Genomic DNA, 17,593 nt, shown 5'->3' with positions numbered 1-17,593 from the left:
AAATTCTTGCTCTGCCACTCGTAGTGATTGTCTGTGGCAAGTCAGTGAACCTATCCAGGTCCCTTGCTGTGAGTTGCAGGTGAAGCACCTGGCTAGAGGACGCACTTGGTAAATCCCTGCTATGCTAATCACAGTACCGAAGCCCAGTCCAGCTGGAGGCAGTGCATACGCCGTGGTTTACAAAGGCACCGGGGAATTGTTTCCCTCAGCATGTGAGCGTAAAATTCTCAGTCCCAAGTTGAACCCAAATGTGCAGGAACAAACACCTGGCCCCAAATATAATTTCCTCCTGCAGCTCATTGCGGCCCCGAGGAAATCACCGGGGGAGGGCTCGGGAGTGCGGTGCGGCAGCCCCATAATTTCCAGGGCCCTTCTCCTACACTGACACGTAATTGTCAGATTGTTTTATGAGAGCAGCTTCCTGCCCGCTTCCTGCCTGGCTTCCAAATGTGCTCATTCCCGAGGAAGCCTCACTTCTCCTTCTCGCCCTTAATCGCTCCTTTCCTGCCCGCCCCGGCCCCCAGGCTGGGCGATTTCCTAAATCACTTGGAATTGGCTTCCAGCGCCGGCGCCCCGGGTGGGCTCCCGGAGCGCGCGGGCCTGTGACCCGGAGGTCAGAGATGCCTCCGTCCTGTTTGATGTCTTGTCCTGGGGGCCTTCCATCGCCCACCCCCTTTCCCGTTCCCTCCGGAGCTGATTTGGCTTCTAAAGTCAGGGAGAGATAATTCCCTGATTTGCTTCTCTTTGCTCTCCCTCCTGGGCTGGAGAGCAGGAGCCCCGCCTGGGTCCTCAGCCCACTCCCCTTCCCCACCCAAATGGGGCAATTCCAAATATTCCAGCCTGAAGGAACTCCTTTCCTTAGAACCATTTCCCTGTCTCTCCAAAAGCCAACTGTTAGGAGGAAGTGATAAGTCCTAACGCTTTTAGCTTAATATTCCCCATTTGAAGAATTTCCGAGGAAGCAGCATGGGGCTTTTTATAACTTAACTGTGTATTTTTTATTACTAAAGAAATATGCAATCACGGTAAAAATTTCAAACAGATCGTTTCCAGACGGAACCACAGTTAACAGTATTTTGAGTATCCTTCCAGAAGTGTTCCATACACATACAAGCATATAAAAGTATATCTTTTTTTTTTTTTTCTGTTTTACACAAATGGGAGCATGTTGGACATCTTGTTCTACAACTTGCTATTTTTTATTTAGCACATTTTGGATGTTTTCCATTTCAATAAATCTAGCTTTACTCATTAAAAAAAATTGTTACATCGGGAGGCTGAGGCAGGAGAATCGCTTGAACCTGAGAGGTGGAGGTTGCAGTGAGCCAAGATCGGACCATTGCACTCCAGCCTGGGTAATAAGAGCAAAACTCTGTTTCAAAAAAAGAAAAAACAGTTCATGCCAGTGAAAACTCCAGTAAAAGCGTGTGGTCGCACATACCATCACAAACGCACATACAATCAAACTTTAACTTTGAACAGTCCTAAAATAAATTTTATTATTATTTAACTGTTTCCTTAAGTATGGGCTTCTAACCTTATTCCCAAATAATGACTGATTATTTTTTGTGATTCTCAGCTCATGAAAATTTGACCATTTTAAAAATTATATTATTTACCTGCATCTTACTGATTTGAAGATCTCTTCATCTAAATAGGAAAATATGCTTTTCTATCATAGATTTTATCAGTAGTTCCCAACTTTATCATTTGTCATTTAGGTTCGTTTATATTTTTCCCCAAATAATATTTTTAAAATTATTTAATATAGGCCAGGCACGGTGGCTCACGCCTGTAATCCCAGCACTTTGGGAGGCCAAGGCGGGTGGATCACGAGGTCAGGAGATCGAGACCATCCTGGCTAACACGGCAAAACCCCGTCTCTACTAAAAATACAAAAAATTAGCTGGGTGTGGTGGCGGGCACCTGTAGTCCCAGCTACTCGGGAGGCTGAGGCGGGAGAATGGCATGAACCTGGGAGGGGGAGCTTGCAGTGAGTCGAGATTGCACCACTGCACTGCAGCCTGGGCGACGGAGCGAGACTCCGTCTCAAAAAAAGAAAACAACAACAACAAAAAACCGAAAAATTATTTAATATAATAGTGAATTTGTCAATTCTTTTGTTTTTTGCTTCTGTACATGCTTAGAAACCCTTCCATAAGCCAAGTGTGGTAGTTCATGCACCTATAATCCCAGCACTTTGGGAGGCTGAGGTGGGAGTGTATTGCTTGAGTCCAGGAGTTCAAGACCAGCCTGGGCAACATAGTGAGACCTCATCTCCACAAAAACAAAATTTAAAAAATGAGCCAGGCATGGTGTTATGCACCTATGGTCCCAGCTACTTGGGAGGCTAAGGTGGGAATTTGAGCCCAGGTGAGCTTGAGCCCAGGAATTTGAGGCTGTGGTAAGCTGTGATTGTGCCACTGCACTCCAGCCTGGACAACAGACTGAGACCTCAACTTAAGAAAGGAAGGAAGAAAGAAAGAGAGAGAGGAAAGAAGCCCACCCATAAACTAAGGATTTTTGAAAAATAACCCATGTTTTCCTTTGTATTTTTCACATTTAGATCTTTAAAATGTTGAGGGAAAAATAAATCATATAATAGAGGCCAGACATTATTCCCCACCTCCCTTATCAGGTGTTTTCATACTGTTCATTAACTAATGTGTTTTTTCTTGGCAGTTTTAAAAAATAAAATCTCTTCATATAAGGAAAACACTTATTGTTTCATAATGATAGCTTTCCCAATATGTGAAGCTCTTTAGAGAAGAAAATAATTTGATCCTTAGCATCTTTAAAGATGCTGAGACCCATCTTCCAGAAAAAACAGGTTCACTGCTAATATTTGACTGGTCTTTGTGAAGTGAGTGGCCTGTAAGATGGATTCTTAGAGGCTGTTTTCCCCTCATTCATTAGGCAAGCCCTCATTGCTACTGTGTAAAGTGGTCTATGGGATCACAGGAATGACCGTGTCTAATTTTTTCCCTCAGGAAGTATATAATCTAACAGGAAAATGTGGAGGAGTCTGGCTGTGTGTGTGTGTGTGTGTGTGTTTACAACTCACTAATGTACTGTGGATTCCTAGGGCTTTGAAAATGTAAAGAAAGGAGATTCAGATTTGTTTAGTTGATTATTTTAGGAAATACACTGTTGAATAGTTGAAAGTTGGAATAGAACATCAGAAAGTATTATAAGGTGCATGCATTTTAGAAATGCATACTCTGTGTGAATATTCCTCGTTGTTTTCATTTGTCTAAGAAGCAAAGTCCTTTTTGGGCACAGCCCCCTCAGATTTAGAATTTCAGAGTCGGGAGATAGGAAGGAGAATAACTTGTTAGTTATTCCTGTATGTTGCTTATCATACCCATTTTACTGAATGAAAACTCCATGTCTTACCCATAGGTATTATTACCAAGTAGCAGAGGTAGAATTGCATGCAGCTTTCTCAACTCAAGAGTTGCAGCGGACATTTTTAGTTGCCTACCCAGTAGCTACTCCCCCAACCCTTTCCTGGCTAAGAAAACTGATTTTGTATGAGGTGAGAGTGCCCAGCCTGAGGCAAGGATGCCACTGAATTCCTTTCCTAAATCCCCCTTTTATAGACTCTCTTTTACAGCTAGGGGACTGTATTAGTTTGCTAGGGCTGTTATAACAAAATCCCAGACTGAGTGGCGTAAGCAACAGAAATTTATTTTCTGGGTTCTGGAGTCTAGAAGTCCAAGATCAAAGTGTCAGCAGGGTTGGTTTCTCATGAGGCTCTTTCTGGCTTGCAAATGGCTGTTTTCTTGCTGCATCCTCACATGGTCTTTCCTCTGTGCGTGCATGTACCTGGTGTCTCTCTGTGTCCAAATTTCCTCTTTTTTTTTTTTTTTTTTTAAGACAGAGTTTCACTCTTATCACCTGGGCTGGAGTGTAGTGGCATGATCTCGACTGACTATAACCTCCGCCTCCTGAGTTTAAGTGATTCTCCTGCCTCAGCCTCTCAAGTAGCTGGGATTACAGGTGCCTGCCACCATACCTGGCTAATTTTTGTATTTTTAGCAGAGATGGGATTTTATCATGTTGGCCAGGCTGGTCTCGAACTCCTGACCCCAAGTGATCCACCCGCTTCAGCCCCCCAAAGTGCTGGGATTACAGGCATGTGCTGCTGTGCCCAGCCCCAAATTTCCTCTTCTTACAAGGATGCCAGTGAAATTGGATTAGGGCCCACCCTAGTGGCTCCGTTTTAACCCTTTTAATGGCTCTATCTCCAAATAGATTCACATTCTGAGATACTAGAGATTAGAGTTGATAAATTTATGGGGGACACCATTCATACCATAACAGGGACCAAATCTAGTCTGGCCATTGAGACCTAAGGAGAAATCTACTGGGTGCTACTGGGCTGGATTTCCTTCTCAGATCAGTAGGCCCTTGTGAAGAGAAGGCTTTTATTTCCCTGCCTGCCTTTCCTGCTTGGGACACTGACACCTGGAGCTGTGGCAGCTATCTCGTACTCATGAATTGAAAAGTATAAACACAAAAACCCTTTATGCTAGGTGTGGTTAAGCCGAAGAATGGGAAGACCCGCAACCTTCACAAAATTGTTGAGTTGTTGAATGAATCTTCAGATCGTGCATTTCCAGACTTCTTGTTAAGTAAAGAGTAAGTCTATAGCAGCTCTGTTCTTGTTTATTAGGTTTTCTGTTATAACAGTTGAAAAACATGTCTAATATGCAACTTTACTGTTTCTTCACTGAACTAGACTGACTCCAGGAAAAGCACGGCTGATCTGTCTTGTGTTAATTTTAAAACACTAGGGCCAGGTATGGTGGCTCATATCTGTAATCCCAGCACTTTGGAAGGCTGAGATGGGAGGATCACTTGAGGCCAGGAGTTTGAGATCAGCCTGGGCAACATAGCAAGCAAGACCTGTCTCTATAAAATGAAAAATAATTAGCTGGGTGCGGTGGCATATGCCTACAGTCCCAGCTACTTGGGAGGCTGAGGTTCGAGGATCTCTTGAGCCCAGGAAGTCGAGGCTGCAGTAAGCTATGATCATGCCACTGCACTGCAGTCTGGGTGACAAAGTGAGAACCGGTCTCAAAAAATAAAAAAAATAAATAAATAAAAAGGAAAAAGAAAAACACTGGGATGCTGGGTAAACTTCTCCAGCTTCCCTCAACTGTTAAGGATCATCAGCCAAGAATTCACCCTAACCCTTCCTGAGCCCTTTTACCTTTTTATGTTCCTGCTAACTCCCCAGGTAGAGAGTTTCCGGAGTTTACTTCCTGCTAAGTATGGTTTTTGTTTCCTTCTAAAATTACTCCTGTAAAGTTCTCAGAACTATCGGGGTTCTCATAGTCCAGGATTTGATGGACAAATCTATATTCTGTCTCTGCATGGACTCTGATTTTTATGGATCTTAAACTTACCTCTCTGTACTCTGAACATTAGAACGAGAGATTGGGGGTACCAAAAGGGATTTGATTTTCATTCTAGAGCCTTCTCTGCAGTTTTACTGTTCAATTATTACTTTTATTATTTGTATGTACTTGTATCATTTGTACAATGAGTACAAATTGCAATAACCTGTAAGGTAGAGGAGGGAGGAAAACCAGAGCCCATCAGTCTTCCTTTTTCGAAGTAAGTGCCCTGAGTTTTCCTGCTTCATTCGATGTTATTTTGTCTCTTTGAGTTAACTTTCAAGAATGTGTTTCCTCCATCTTGTGAAAGGGACAAATGGTAGAATGGTAGGTGCTAGGGTGTGGTAAGTAAGAAACAATCTTTGGAGATACTCTCTCTGAATCTGAATTCTGCCTCTGCCTCCTTACCAGCTCTATGACCTTGGGCCCTACCCAGCCTCTCTAGGCTCCAGTTCCCTCATGTAAGACACGGAGATGTAATTAGTACCCATGCCATAGAGCTGTTGAGAGGTCTTAATATCTAATGGCAGGCCAGTGCATGGCTCAGAGCCTGCCTATCATAAACACTTGCTAAGTATCTATTGCTATTAGGTTTTTATGCTGTGCCATCATCATAGACTTTATTTTTTCATATTTACAATTTTTTTTTTTTTTTTTGAGGCAGAGTCTTGCTTCGTCGCCTAGGCTGGAGTGCAGTGCAGTCTCAGCTCACTGCAACCTCCGCCTCCCTGGTTCAAGTGATTCTCCTGGCTCAGCCTCCCGAGTAGCTGGGACTATAGGCGCACACCACCACACCTGGCTAACTTTCGTATTTTTAGTAGAGATAGGGTTTCACCATGTTGGCCAGGATAGTGTCGAAGGGTTTCACCATGTTGGCCAGGATAGTGTCGATCTCCTGACCTCGTGATCCACCCGCCTTGGCCTCCCAAAGTGCTGGGATTACAGACATGAGCCACCACGCCCAACTTTTTTTTTTTGAGACAGAGTCTTACTCTGTCACCAGGCTGGAGTGCAGTGATGCAGTCTTGGCTCACTGTAACCTCTGCCTCCTGGATTCAAGTAATTCTTCTGCCCCGGCCTCCCTAGTAGCTGGGATTACAGGCACCCGCCACCACGCCTTGCTAATTTTTTTGTATTTTTAGTAGAGACGGGGTTTCACCACATTGGCCAGGATGGTCTCGATCTCTTGACCTCATGATCCGCCCGCCTTGGCCTCCCAAAGTGTTGGGATTACAGGTGTGAGCCACCGTGCCCAGCCTCATATTTGCATTTTTTGCTTTATATTTTGGCATAATTTTAGGGTCAAAGACAAATTATGAAGAGGGTACAGAGAATTTTCATATACTGCCGACTCAGTTTCCGCCATTGTTAACATTTTACATTGCCATGGTCCATTTGTCAAAATTAAGAAACCAAGAGACATTGGTACATTACTAAGAACTAAAATATGAACTCTAGAATGCAATCCAGGGTACCACATTGCATTTAGCTATCATGTCTCCCCAGGCTCCTCTGTTCTGAGAGTTGCCTAGTTTTCCACTGTTTTTCATGACCTTAACAGTCTTAAGAAGTGAGTCCTGGACTCGATAGATGCCAAAAAATCCATGCTACTTTCCCCAGTCCAAATCTTTTCTGTTCCACAGACTTCTGAGCCCACAGGAAAGAGCAGAGAATATTAGTCAAAGGAAATTAACTGTCTTTTTTTTTTTTTTTTTTTTTGTTGAGACGGAGTCTCGCTCTGTCGCCCAGGCTGGAGTGCAGTGGCCGGATCTCAGCTCACTGCAAGCTTCGCCTCCCGGTTTACGCCATTCTCTCGCCTCAGCCTCCCGAGTAGCTGGGACTACAGGCGCCCGCCATCTCGCCCGGCTAATTTTTTGTATTTTTTTTAGTAGAGACGGGGTTTCACCGTGTTAGCCAGGATGGTCTCGATCTCCTGACCTCGTGATCCGCCCATCTCGGCCTCCCAAAGTGCTGGGATTACAGGCTTGAGCCACCGCGCCCGGCCTAACTGTCTTTTTTTTTTCTTTTTTGAGACGGAGTTTCGCTCTTGTTGCCCAGGCTGGAGCGCAGTGGTGCAATCTTGGCTTACCGCAACCTCCGCCTCCCGGGTTCAAGCGATTCTCCTGTCTCAGCCTCCCGAGTAGCTGGGACCACAGGCATGCACCACCATGCCCGGCTAATTTTGTATTTTTTTTAGTAGAGATGGGGCTTCTCCATGTTGGTCAGGCTGCTCTCAAACTCCCTACTTCAGGTGATCCGCCCGCCTTGGCTTCCCAAAGTGTTGGGATTACAGGCGTGAGCCACCGCGCCCTGCCTGAACTGTGTCTTCTAAATAATAAACTCTCTGAACAACTCTATGGCATGGACACTGATTTCATCTCCATGTCTTAGATGAGAGAACTGAATCTGAGAGAGGTTAAGGTGGTTTCCCCTTTGAGAGTGTACTCTGCCTTTGGGGGAGACCCTTTTAGATGACTCCATTTGCAAATGAAACTTGTCCAAGGAGGATAATGTGAGGACCAAGGGAAAGTTCTCATTGGCCCTCCAAAGTCTCGCTGAAAAATCACCTTGTGAAAAGCAGGTTAATTGGAGAAAAGACATACAAATGTACTTAACATGTGCATACAAGAGCCTTCAGAATTGAGACACAATGACACAGGGGAAATTGTCTGTTTGTGTGGTTAGGTTCAACAAAGTATAGGCAATTAGGTAGAAATATGACTGGACAAAACAGGTATGCTGTAATGCTAATAGACTAAGTGGGGAATCCCGCCAGGCCTGTCTGTCTAGATTCTTCTTGACCTCTCTGAGCACGTGTTCCTTTCTTCTGGGTGTGAAGCAGGACCTTTTCTGGAATGGGAGTCTTATGGCCTGCAGTCAAACAAGGTAGGTCCGACCTTTTTTCTTGAGGCGGAGTCTCACTCTGTCGCCCAGGCTGGAGTGCAGTGGCGTGATCTCGGCTCACTGCAAGCTCTGCCTCCCGGGTTTACGCCATTCTCCTGCCTCAGCCTCCCAAGTAGCTGGAACCACAGGCGCCCTATGCCAGGCTAATTTTTTGTAAAATTTTTTTTTTTTTTTTTTAGTAGAGATGGGGTTTCACCGTGTTAGCCAGGATGGTCTTGATCTCCTGACCTCGTGATCCGCCTGCCTCGGCCTCCCAAAGTGCTGGGATTACAGACGTGAGCCACCATGCCCGGGCCTTCCTTCCCGCCCTGCCCTGCCCTGCCCTTCCTTCTTTCAATGGAATCTTACTGTGTCACACAGGCTGGAGTGCAGTGGTGCAATCTCAGCTCACTACAACCTCTGCCTCTTGGGTTCAAACAATTGTCCGGACTCAGCCTCTGGAATAGCTGGGATTATAGGTGTGCGCCACCATGCCCAGCTAATTTTTGTATTTTTAGTAGAGATGGGGTTTCGCCATGTTGGCCTGGCTAGTCTCAAACTCCTGACCTCAAGCCTCCAGCTGCCTCAGCCTCCCAAAGTGCTGGGATTACAGGTGTGAGCCACTGCACCAGGCCAGACCTTTTTTTTTTTTTTTAATCGGCCATTTTTTGAAACAAAGAGTAAAAGTAAGCCTAATATTTTTAGGTTTTATGACTGGCTTTGGGGAAAAGGGGTTCTGGTTTTTACAACCCATCCTGGGGAAGAGGGATTCTAGTTTCCATGGCTTGCCCCAGGGAGAATGGGACTGAGAGACAGGAGGGCAAGGAAGGTCAGTGAAATGCTTTTGCTTCTGAGGCTGTTTCTCAGGCCTTCATTTTAGGATCTTGTTTTCTGAGCCCCAACAATGGAATGGGGATTTATGGGCAAAGTAGAATGTCCTGGGGAAATTTGGATGTATTTGTGGTAAGCCTGAGGACGGCTGACTCTTGCTTCTTGTTTCTATTGGGCACTGGAGGACATCAGAAGCTCTTCTGGTCAACCTTCATCAGGAACACCCCTCCTTGGACCATGTTGGATAGCCCTATGGTTACCCCTTCAAGGGGTATGGTCCATAGCCCTACAGTTACTCCTTTGAGTTCCAGGTGTATGCAGGGAGGGGAGGAGAATGCATCGCTAAAGGAAGAAGAAAATCTTCAGTTAAGCTGATCCACAGTCGTACACTAGTACCTTCAGGGGCTTCTGACTTTTCCATTCATGGTCAAGTTCAGACAGCCCTGAAGGACATCTGAGGCCCATTAAGTCCAGATTTACATTCTTCTCCAGCAAATGACAGTACTGAAGAAAGTTTGCTTATTTAACATAAAGTGCAATTAAAAAAAAAAGTTTTAGCCCTTAGAGTACAGTAGTTTATGTGACTTCATGCCCCTCTTTCTGGGGTAGAATAAACCAAACAGGGCCAGGGCAAAGCCTATAGGGTTCTTCCTCTCTTCCCATGGATGCCTAGTCTTTTTGTTTGCTTGTTTGTTTGTTTGTTTATAATATTGTTGGTGAAACTTATATGTGGGAAGGAAAAAGATTATTTTATTTTCTCTTGAACAGAGTTGTTTGTGTTCATATATCTGGAAGCTGATTAGTTTTGGAAAACCTAATTTCTCCTTATCACTTTTCAACTGACTTTATTCCTCCTACTTCAAGTTGCAAATTTAATTTTACTGACTATAATATGTGAAGTTTGGGGAAAAATCTTGGATGTAGTGGAATTAAAGAATCTAAAATTGTTCTTTGTGCAAATGGGGAGTGGAGGGGACCAGAGGGCTGTGCCTGAACAGTTCTCCTTAAGGCTTCATCTAGCCTGCAGGATTGACTGATCCCAGCAGAGCTTTTAAGCTCTTTGCCACTTTGGGGTGGAGTAGGGATCAAGATAGGGGATATGGCCAAGGAGGGCTGGGAAGACTAGTCAGAAGAAGAGAGGTGACCTAAAAATAATAAATTATGATTACAGTTTTCTAAAAAGATACAGGTCTTAGTATTAAACTTATTGAAATGCTGCACAACTGTCAGTCATTGATGTGAAAAATTTATAGAAAAAGTCAGTGCTCGGCTGGGCATGGTGGCTCACGCCAGTAATCACAGAACTTTGGGAGGCTGAGGCAGGCAGATCACCCGAAGTCGGGAGTTTGAGACAAACCTGACCACCATGGTGAAACCCCGTCTGTACTAAAAGTACAAAAAATTAGCCAGGCGCGGTGGCGCATGCCTGTAATCCTAGCTACTTGGGAGGCTGAGGCAGGAGAATCGCTTGAACCTGGGAGGCGGAGGTTGCGGTGAGCTAAGATTGCGCCACTGCACCCCAGCCTGGCAACCTGGGCGACAAGAGCAAAACTCTGTCAAAAAAAAAAAAAAAGGTCAATGCTTGACTCAAGATTTTTTTTTTTCCTCAACATAGTAATAGGTCAACTTCAATATGAGCAATTTTTCAAGGATTATCATACTCTGGGTTATGCTAGAGTTATATGGCATTAAATATTGCTAGAAATCAGCGGGCCCTGGTAGAAGTTTGGGTTTGTTTTTTGTTGCAGTTAAAGTCACGGTTATGGAATTTGGTTTTCCTGGAACCAAAAGTTCTTTGTTAAAATGCATATCCCTAAGAGATTCTAATTCTCATTGAAAGTTATTCTTGGGAATACATGGAGAAGTGTCTAGTTCTCGGTTCAGAGGAGAGAGACCCAGATTGAGAGCCTTGTCGTGAAGTCCTGTAGTTAAGGGTCCTGAAGGTTGAGTCCTGGAATAAACAGTCTCGGGGCAGGTGAAGGATGAGCTCTTGGAATAAACAGTCTCGGGGCAGGTGACATGTGCAGAGTTCATACCAGGCCCTGGTGTAAAAGTGTTCAGCCTGGAGATGGACAACACTGACTGTTACTTCTCACACAGCCTTGTTTTCATGCTGCTTCCTCTAAGGTCTTTCATCCTAATTCTAACACCCATCATGACCACATGCTATCTCTGAGAGTCACTGAAAGGCACCACTTTTAAGAGATGTGCCATGGGAGAGCAAGAGTGGCTCCACATCCTACCCCACTCGTGGTTTGAGTCTGTTTCCGTAATGAGCCTGTTTCATGAGTCAAGAATATTCCATTAACCAAATGGATGCAGCTGCCAACAAGAATGTTCCAAAGAAAATAAATGAAAACGTGTCTACTTTGCACTGTTTTGATGGGCAGCTTCTTTTTTAAATCCTGGTGCCTGCTCTGTCTCAGGTTGTAGTTTATTAGAAAAAAACTTGTACTGAAAGGCCTAGGAATGTTTTTCTGCAGTGATAACTCACAGCTCAAATTTTACAGTGCTTTACACTCCTCTCTCCTCAGTGTTCAAGGCGCTGCCTGGTAAGAAGCTAAACATTTAAGGAGGCACATTAACTCTTTGGAGTCATTGGCTTGCAAATCTAAACACTGAATGCAATCACAACAAGATAATATTATTTTTATTTAAAAATATCTATTGAGATGACCTCCTATAAATGCTCTTTTATCATTGTGACAAGTCCATGTCAAGTGAATTTGAAAAGTGAAGAGAACTCTAGTAACATCAAATGACCAATGTCAATCTTTTCCTCCACATTAGCAAATGTGGAGTTCTTTTGGTAGAAACTGAGGACTTGGCCTGTCGTAAGTCTGACTTTCAGCTGGCTCATCTGTTCTGGGCCTCACAGACCAAACTCAAGGTGTTGGCAGGACCACGTTCCTTTTCTGGAGGCTCAGAGGAAGAATCCACTTCCAAACTCATTCAGCCTGTTGGCAGAATTCAGTTCCTTATGGCTGCAGGACTGAGGCCCCCACTTCTTTGCTGGCTATCATCTGAGAGCTGTGCTTAACTCTTCATGGCTTCTCATGAGAAAGCCTTGCCAAGAAAAACAACAGGCTGTTAGAACCTAAAGAAAGGACCTTAACCCTTATAAGGCTTGATGTCTGAGCTCTTGGAGGCCATCCAGGGCCATCAGGCACATGGATTTTTGATGCAGTGTCTCTTCTGGTTAGTTACTGGGCATTCAGGGTTCTTATAGTTTGGGTTAATTGTTTTCTGCTGTTCTCACCATTGCCCCCTTTCCCAAGACATCTCTCTGACAACTTGCCGAGATTCCTTGGTGTGGGAAGTAAGTTTCCATGTGGATGATTGGAACTCATTGGGCCACCTCCACTGAATACTGTGGCCTTTTAACGATTAGGGCTCCCATTACACAAGCTTGGTTTCAGACTTTTTATAAAAAAATCAATTTTGGCTGGGCACGGTGGCTCATGCCTGTAATCCTAGCACTCTGGGAGGCCAAGCCGGGTGGATCACGAGGTCAGGAGATCAAGAACATCCTGGCTAACACGGTGAAACCCTGTCTCTACTTAAAATAAAAAAAATTAGACAGGCGTGGTGGTGGGCACCTGTAATCCCAGCTACTTGGGAGGCTGAGACAGGAGAATTACTTGAACTCGGGAGGCGGAGGTTGCAGTGAGCTGAGATCGTGCCACTGCACTCCAGCCTGGGTGACAGAGTGAGACTGTCTCAAATCAATTTTATTGAGCTGTAGTCCATGTACCATAAAATGCACCCATTTAAAATTCCATTATGTTGTGATTTGAAAAAGTTATACATCCAAGCCAGGCGTGGTGGCTCACGCCTGTAATCCCAGCACTTGGGGAGGCCAAGGCGGGCAGATCACAAGGTCAGGAGATCGAGACCATCCTGGCTAATACGGTGAAACCCCATCTCTACTAAAAATAACAAAAATTAGCTGGGTGGGGTGGCACACGCCTGTAATCCCAGCTACTAAGTAGGCTGAGGCAGGAGAATCGCTTGAACCCAGGAGGCAGACATTGTAGTGAGCCAAGATCTCACCACTGCACTCCAGCCTGGGCGACAGAGGGAGACTCCATCTCAAAAGAAAAAAAAGTTACATATCCAGGACAACCACCATGATCAAGATATATATTTCCATTACCCCCAAAAGTTTCCTTGGGTCCCCTCCCTGTCAGTCTTCACCGCCCATTTCTCCCCATCATTACCCCCTGGCAATCACTGAACTGCTGTGATTTGATTTGTCTTTTCTACATTTTCATATAAATGGAGTTATATATATCTGTATGTGTATGTCTATACACACAATTTTTTTGTCTGATTTACTCTGTGTAATTTTTTTTTTTTTTTTTGGAGACGGAGTCTTGCTCTGTCGCCCAGGCTAGAGTGCAGTGGCGCGGTCTCGGCTCACTGCAAGCTCCGCCTCCCGGGTTCACGCCATTCTCCTGCCTCAGCCTCCCGAGTAGCCGGGACTACAGGCGCCCGCCACAACGCCTGACTAATTTTTTTGTATTTTTAGTAGAGATGGGGTTTCACCGTGTTAGCCAGGATGGTCTCAGTCTCCCGACCTCGTGATCCACCTGCCTCGGCCTCCCAAAGTGCTGGGATGACAGGCTTGAGCCACTGCGCCCAGCCTTTTTTTTTTTTTGAGAGGGAGTCTCACTCTGTCGCCCGGGCTGGAGTGCAGTGGTGCAATGTTGCCTCAGGTTCCAGAGTAGCTGGGATTACAGGCGCCTGCCACGACGCCTGGCTAATTTTTATATTTTGGCAGAGACAGGGTTTCACTCTGTTGGCTGGGCTGGTCTCGAGCTCCTGACCTCAAGTGATCCACCGGCCTTGGCTTCCCAAAGTGCCGGGATTACAGGCGTGAGCCACCGTGCCTGGCCAGTGTAATGTTTTTGAGTTTCATCCATGTTATTATAGAGATCAGTAGTTGGTTCCTCTTTATTGCTGAGTAGTTTTCTGTTACGTGAATATATCACAACTATCCTTTATCTTTATTTCTAGAATAAATTTGCTAATGTTTTGTTAAGGATTTTTGCATCTATGTTCATAAAGGATATTGGTTTATTGTTTTCTTTTAAGTCTTTGTCTGGTTTTGGTATCAGGGTAATACTGGCCACATAAATTGGGTTGGGAAGTACTTTGGATATTTATTTCCAGGTGGTTTTTCTTGGCCATCTGTTGGGCACTACTGCCCCAAGAGGCCCAGCCATGTCCTTCAAAGAGGTTTTTTATAGGTCCAGGGAGGGTGTAGAAACCCCTGGCACTGCTCTCAATGTTTTGTGGCTTAGCAGCTATTCGCTGTTCCTGTTCGGTGTGTGGTGTGCCAATAGGGTGCAGACATCCAAACACTGTACACGGAAACTCCAAAACCCTGACCTTCTATTGCAGCCGCCCTCTCAAATCTGGCTGCTTCTGCTTTTTTGACACAAGACAGTGGCCTCCATCCTTCCCTCTGGAATGATCCAATGAAACCCCCCTAAACCAAAAAATGTAGTTTACTTTTTTTTGTGTGTGTGTGATGGAGTCTCTTTCTGTCACCCAGACTGGAGTGCAGTGATGCAATCTCGGCTCACTGCAACCTCCGCCTCCTGGGTTCAAGTGATTCTCCTGCCTCAGCCTCCCGAGTAGCTGGGACTACAGGCGCCCACCACCACAACTGGCTACTTTTTTGTATTTTTAGTAGAGACAGGATTTCACCATGTTAGCCAGGATGGTCTCGATCTCCTGACCTTGTGATCTGCCCACCTCAGCCTCCCAGAGTGCTGGGATTACAGGCATGAGCCACTGCACCCGGCCAAAATGTAGTTTACTTCTAAGAGAAGGGGTGAGGGAGAGGGAAGGGAAGGAGAGAGGTTGGTGACAGGGATAGGGTGCTCAGATCTTTAAAAACAAATTCAGACCTTACCTGAGAGTGGAATGGGGAAAGGAGACAATTTCATGTTCCCTGGTAGGTGCCCAGAAGCAGGAGTTCAAGAAAAATAGTTGGGTTTTGCCTTAAACACCCTCTGTAAGGCAAACCCAGGAAATTTTAGATCCATATATAAACTTCTAGAAAAGAAATCTTACACATCATATAATGTCCTCCTCAACCATTTATCTTTTACAAATGTGGAGACTGTCCCTCATCTCCGCCCGTTAGAGATAGCCAAAGATGCTTGAAAACCACTATTTTATGAGGTTTTGGGGGCCTCAGGCAAATAACATTCCTGCTGATGTAGGCTGATTCCTCAGCTATCCTGAGCTGGCATGCAGATCGGGCTGTAGGGGTTCTGGCTCGCAAAATCAGGACAAAGAACACATTATAATGACTTCCAGCCTGGGATGGAGTCTACTGCATCATGCGAGGTAAACTCCCATGATCTTCAAGGGCCTTTATTGCTGGTGTTTGGTGCTAAATATTACAGCAAAACAACCATCATCAACACATAGGCTCTGATTTGTATTGTGTGAGCTTGTGTCTGTGTACACACATACAGCTATGGTTATTATATGACTAAGGCATTAGTACATCGAAAGTGGACTGTTCAGCATTTGGAGAGCCCACTTCCCTATGTTGTTTGGGAGAGTCACCATAGATTTCCAAGGGGCTGGAACAAGTTACTTGAGCCACTGTCATTTACAGAGACCTGAGGATGTCAGTTCCCATTAGCAGATAACCTCACTGTAAACCAGGTATGTTGCTTAGATGGGAAACTGGAACTGAGTGGAAGGTTTACAAAGAAAATGGGTCTGCGCCAGGTGCAGTGACTCACTTCTGTAATCCCAGCACTTTGGGAGGCTGAGGTGGGTGGATCACTTGAGGTTAGGAGTTTGAGACTAACCTGGCCAACATTGTGAAATTCCATCTCTACTAAAAATACAAAAATTAGCCGGATGTGGTGGTGGGCACCTGTAATCCCAGCTACTCGGGAGGCTGAGGCAGGACAATCGCTTGAACCCTGGAGGCAGAGGTTGCAGTGAGCCGAGATCACGCCTTCTCACTCCAGCCTGGGAGACAAGAGTGAAACTCGGTCTCAAAACAAGAAAAAGGGTCTGGTTTATTAGAGAAGCTGGGGTTTGACCCTGAATACAGCAAGATACTTGGATAGATGAGTTTCCAGGAGCCAACAAAACAAGGTTTTGGTGGGAGAATGTATAGTAGGGAGGCAAGTGGGGGTACCCCTCAGGGTGGAGGCACGCAGTCAAGACCTTGTTTTAGTGGCCGCTTGAGAGAATGAAAAGGACCTAAGACAGGCTGTGAAGTCACCAAGTTCAGGTTCAGCCTCTGCCACAAAATACTTTTGTGTCCTTGGGCCCATCACTTACTCTCTCGGGACCTTAGTCTCCCCGTTTATAAAAAGAAAGAGAGTTTGGTGATTGCTCGTTCCCTCCTGCTGCTGAGTCATGTGAAGCCTCAGGTGTGGCCTTGATTTGGCTTCAGTCATGACCCACCGCCATGGTCCAGGAAGCCACTGCTGCAGGAAGTGTCCTGGACGTTAACACTGCTTTACAGGAAGTGCTGACCGCCCTCATCCATGATGGCCCAGCATAAGGATTTACAAAGCTGCCAGAGCCTTAGATGAGTACCAAGCCCATCTCTGTGAGCCTGCATGATGAGCCCACCTCTGTCAAGTCAGGGGAGGCCCTTTGTGTTGAACTCCAACAGACTTAAGGGAGAGTGATGACAGAAGAAGCCAAGGGGACAGGTAGGTGGCTTCTGTGAAATTGACAGAGAGGGAAGACCCTGTACAGTGGTCAGTTGTGTTGTGTCATAGTTAAGAACTGTGGCAAAGAATCTCAGGTGGAGGATGTTACTGATGAGTACTTCAAATGCAGAAATGAACAAACAAACTGGGGGTCGTGGCTCGTGCCTGTAATCCCAGCACTTTGGGAGGATGAGGTGGGAGGACCACTTGAGCCCGAGAGGTTGAAGCTGTAGTTCGCATCATTGCACTCCAGTCACCCTGTCTGAAAAAAGAAGAAAAAAAGAAGGATGGAAGAGGGGAATGGAGAGGAGGGGGGAGAAGAAGAAATGAACAAATAAAAAATTTGGCTACCAGAAAAAAAAAAGAGACTGGTGATTAAATGATGTCTAGATTTTTAAGTCCTAGAACTATGTGAGGAAATAATTGTGCTTTATTTTTGTTTGCTTGTTTCTTTTATAATGTTCTTTTTTTTTTTTTTTTTGAGGCGGAGTCTTGCTCTGTCGCCCGGGCTGGAGTGCAGTGGCCGGATCTCAGCTCACTGCAAGCTCCGCCTCCCGGGTTTACGCCATTCTCCTGCCTCAGCCTCCCGAGTAGCTGGGACTACAGGCTCCCGCCACCTCGCCCGGCTAGTTTTTGTATTTTTAGTAGAGACGGGGTTTCACCGTGTTAGCCAGGATGGTCTCGATCTCCTGACCTCGTGATCCGCCCGTCTCGGCCTCCCAAAGTGCTGGGATTACAGGCTTGAGCCACCGCGCCCAGCCTATAATGTTC

At 45.4% G+C, this 17,593-nt stretch overlaps 1 long non-coding RNA gene across 1 annotated transcript in view; it reads left to right on the top strand.

The window, feature by feature from the left end:
• The window catches only part of LOC117065687, a 284,692-nt gene that overhangs the window by 121,394 nt on the left and 145,705 nt on the right, over positions 1-17,593 (top strand). The window lies entirely within an intron of this gene.

The sequence above is a fragment of the Trachypithecus francoisi genome, unplaced genomic scaffold (assembly GCF_009764315.1).
Source record: "Trachypithecus francoisi isolate TF-2019V2 unplaced genomic scaffold, Tfra_2.0 Lachesis_group2, whole genome shotgun sequence".
NCBI lineage: Eukaryota > Metazoa > Chordata > Mammalia > Primates > Cercopithecidae > Trachypithecus > Trachypithecus francoisi.
Note: the sequence above shows the minus strand (reverse complement) of the source record. Positions and strands in the feature narration are given on the sequence as shown.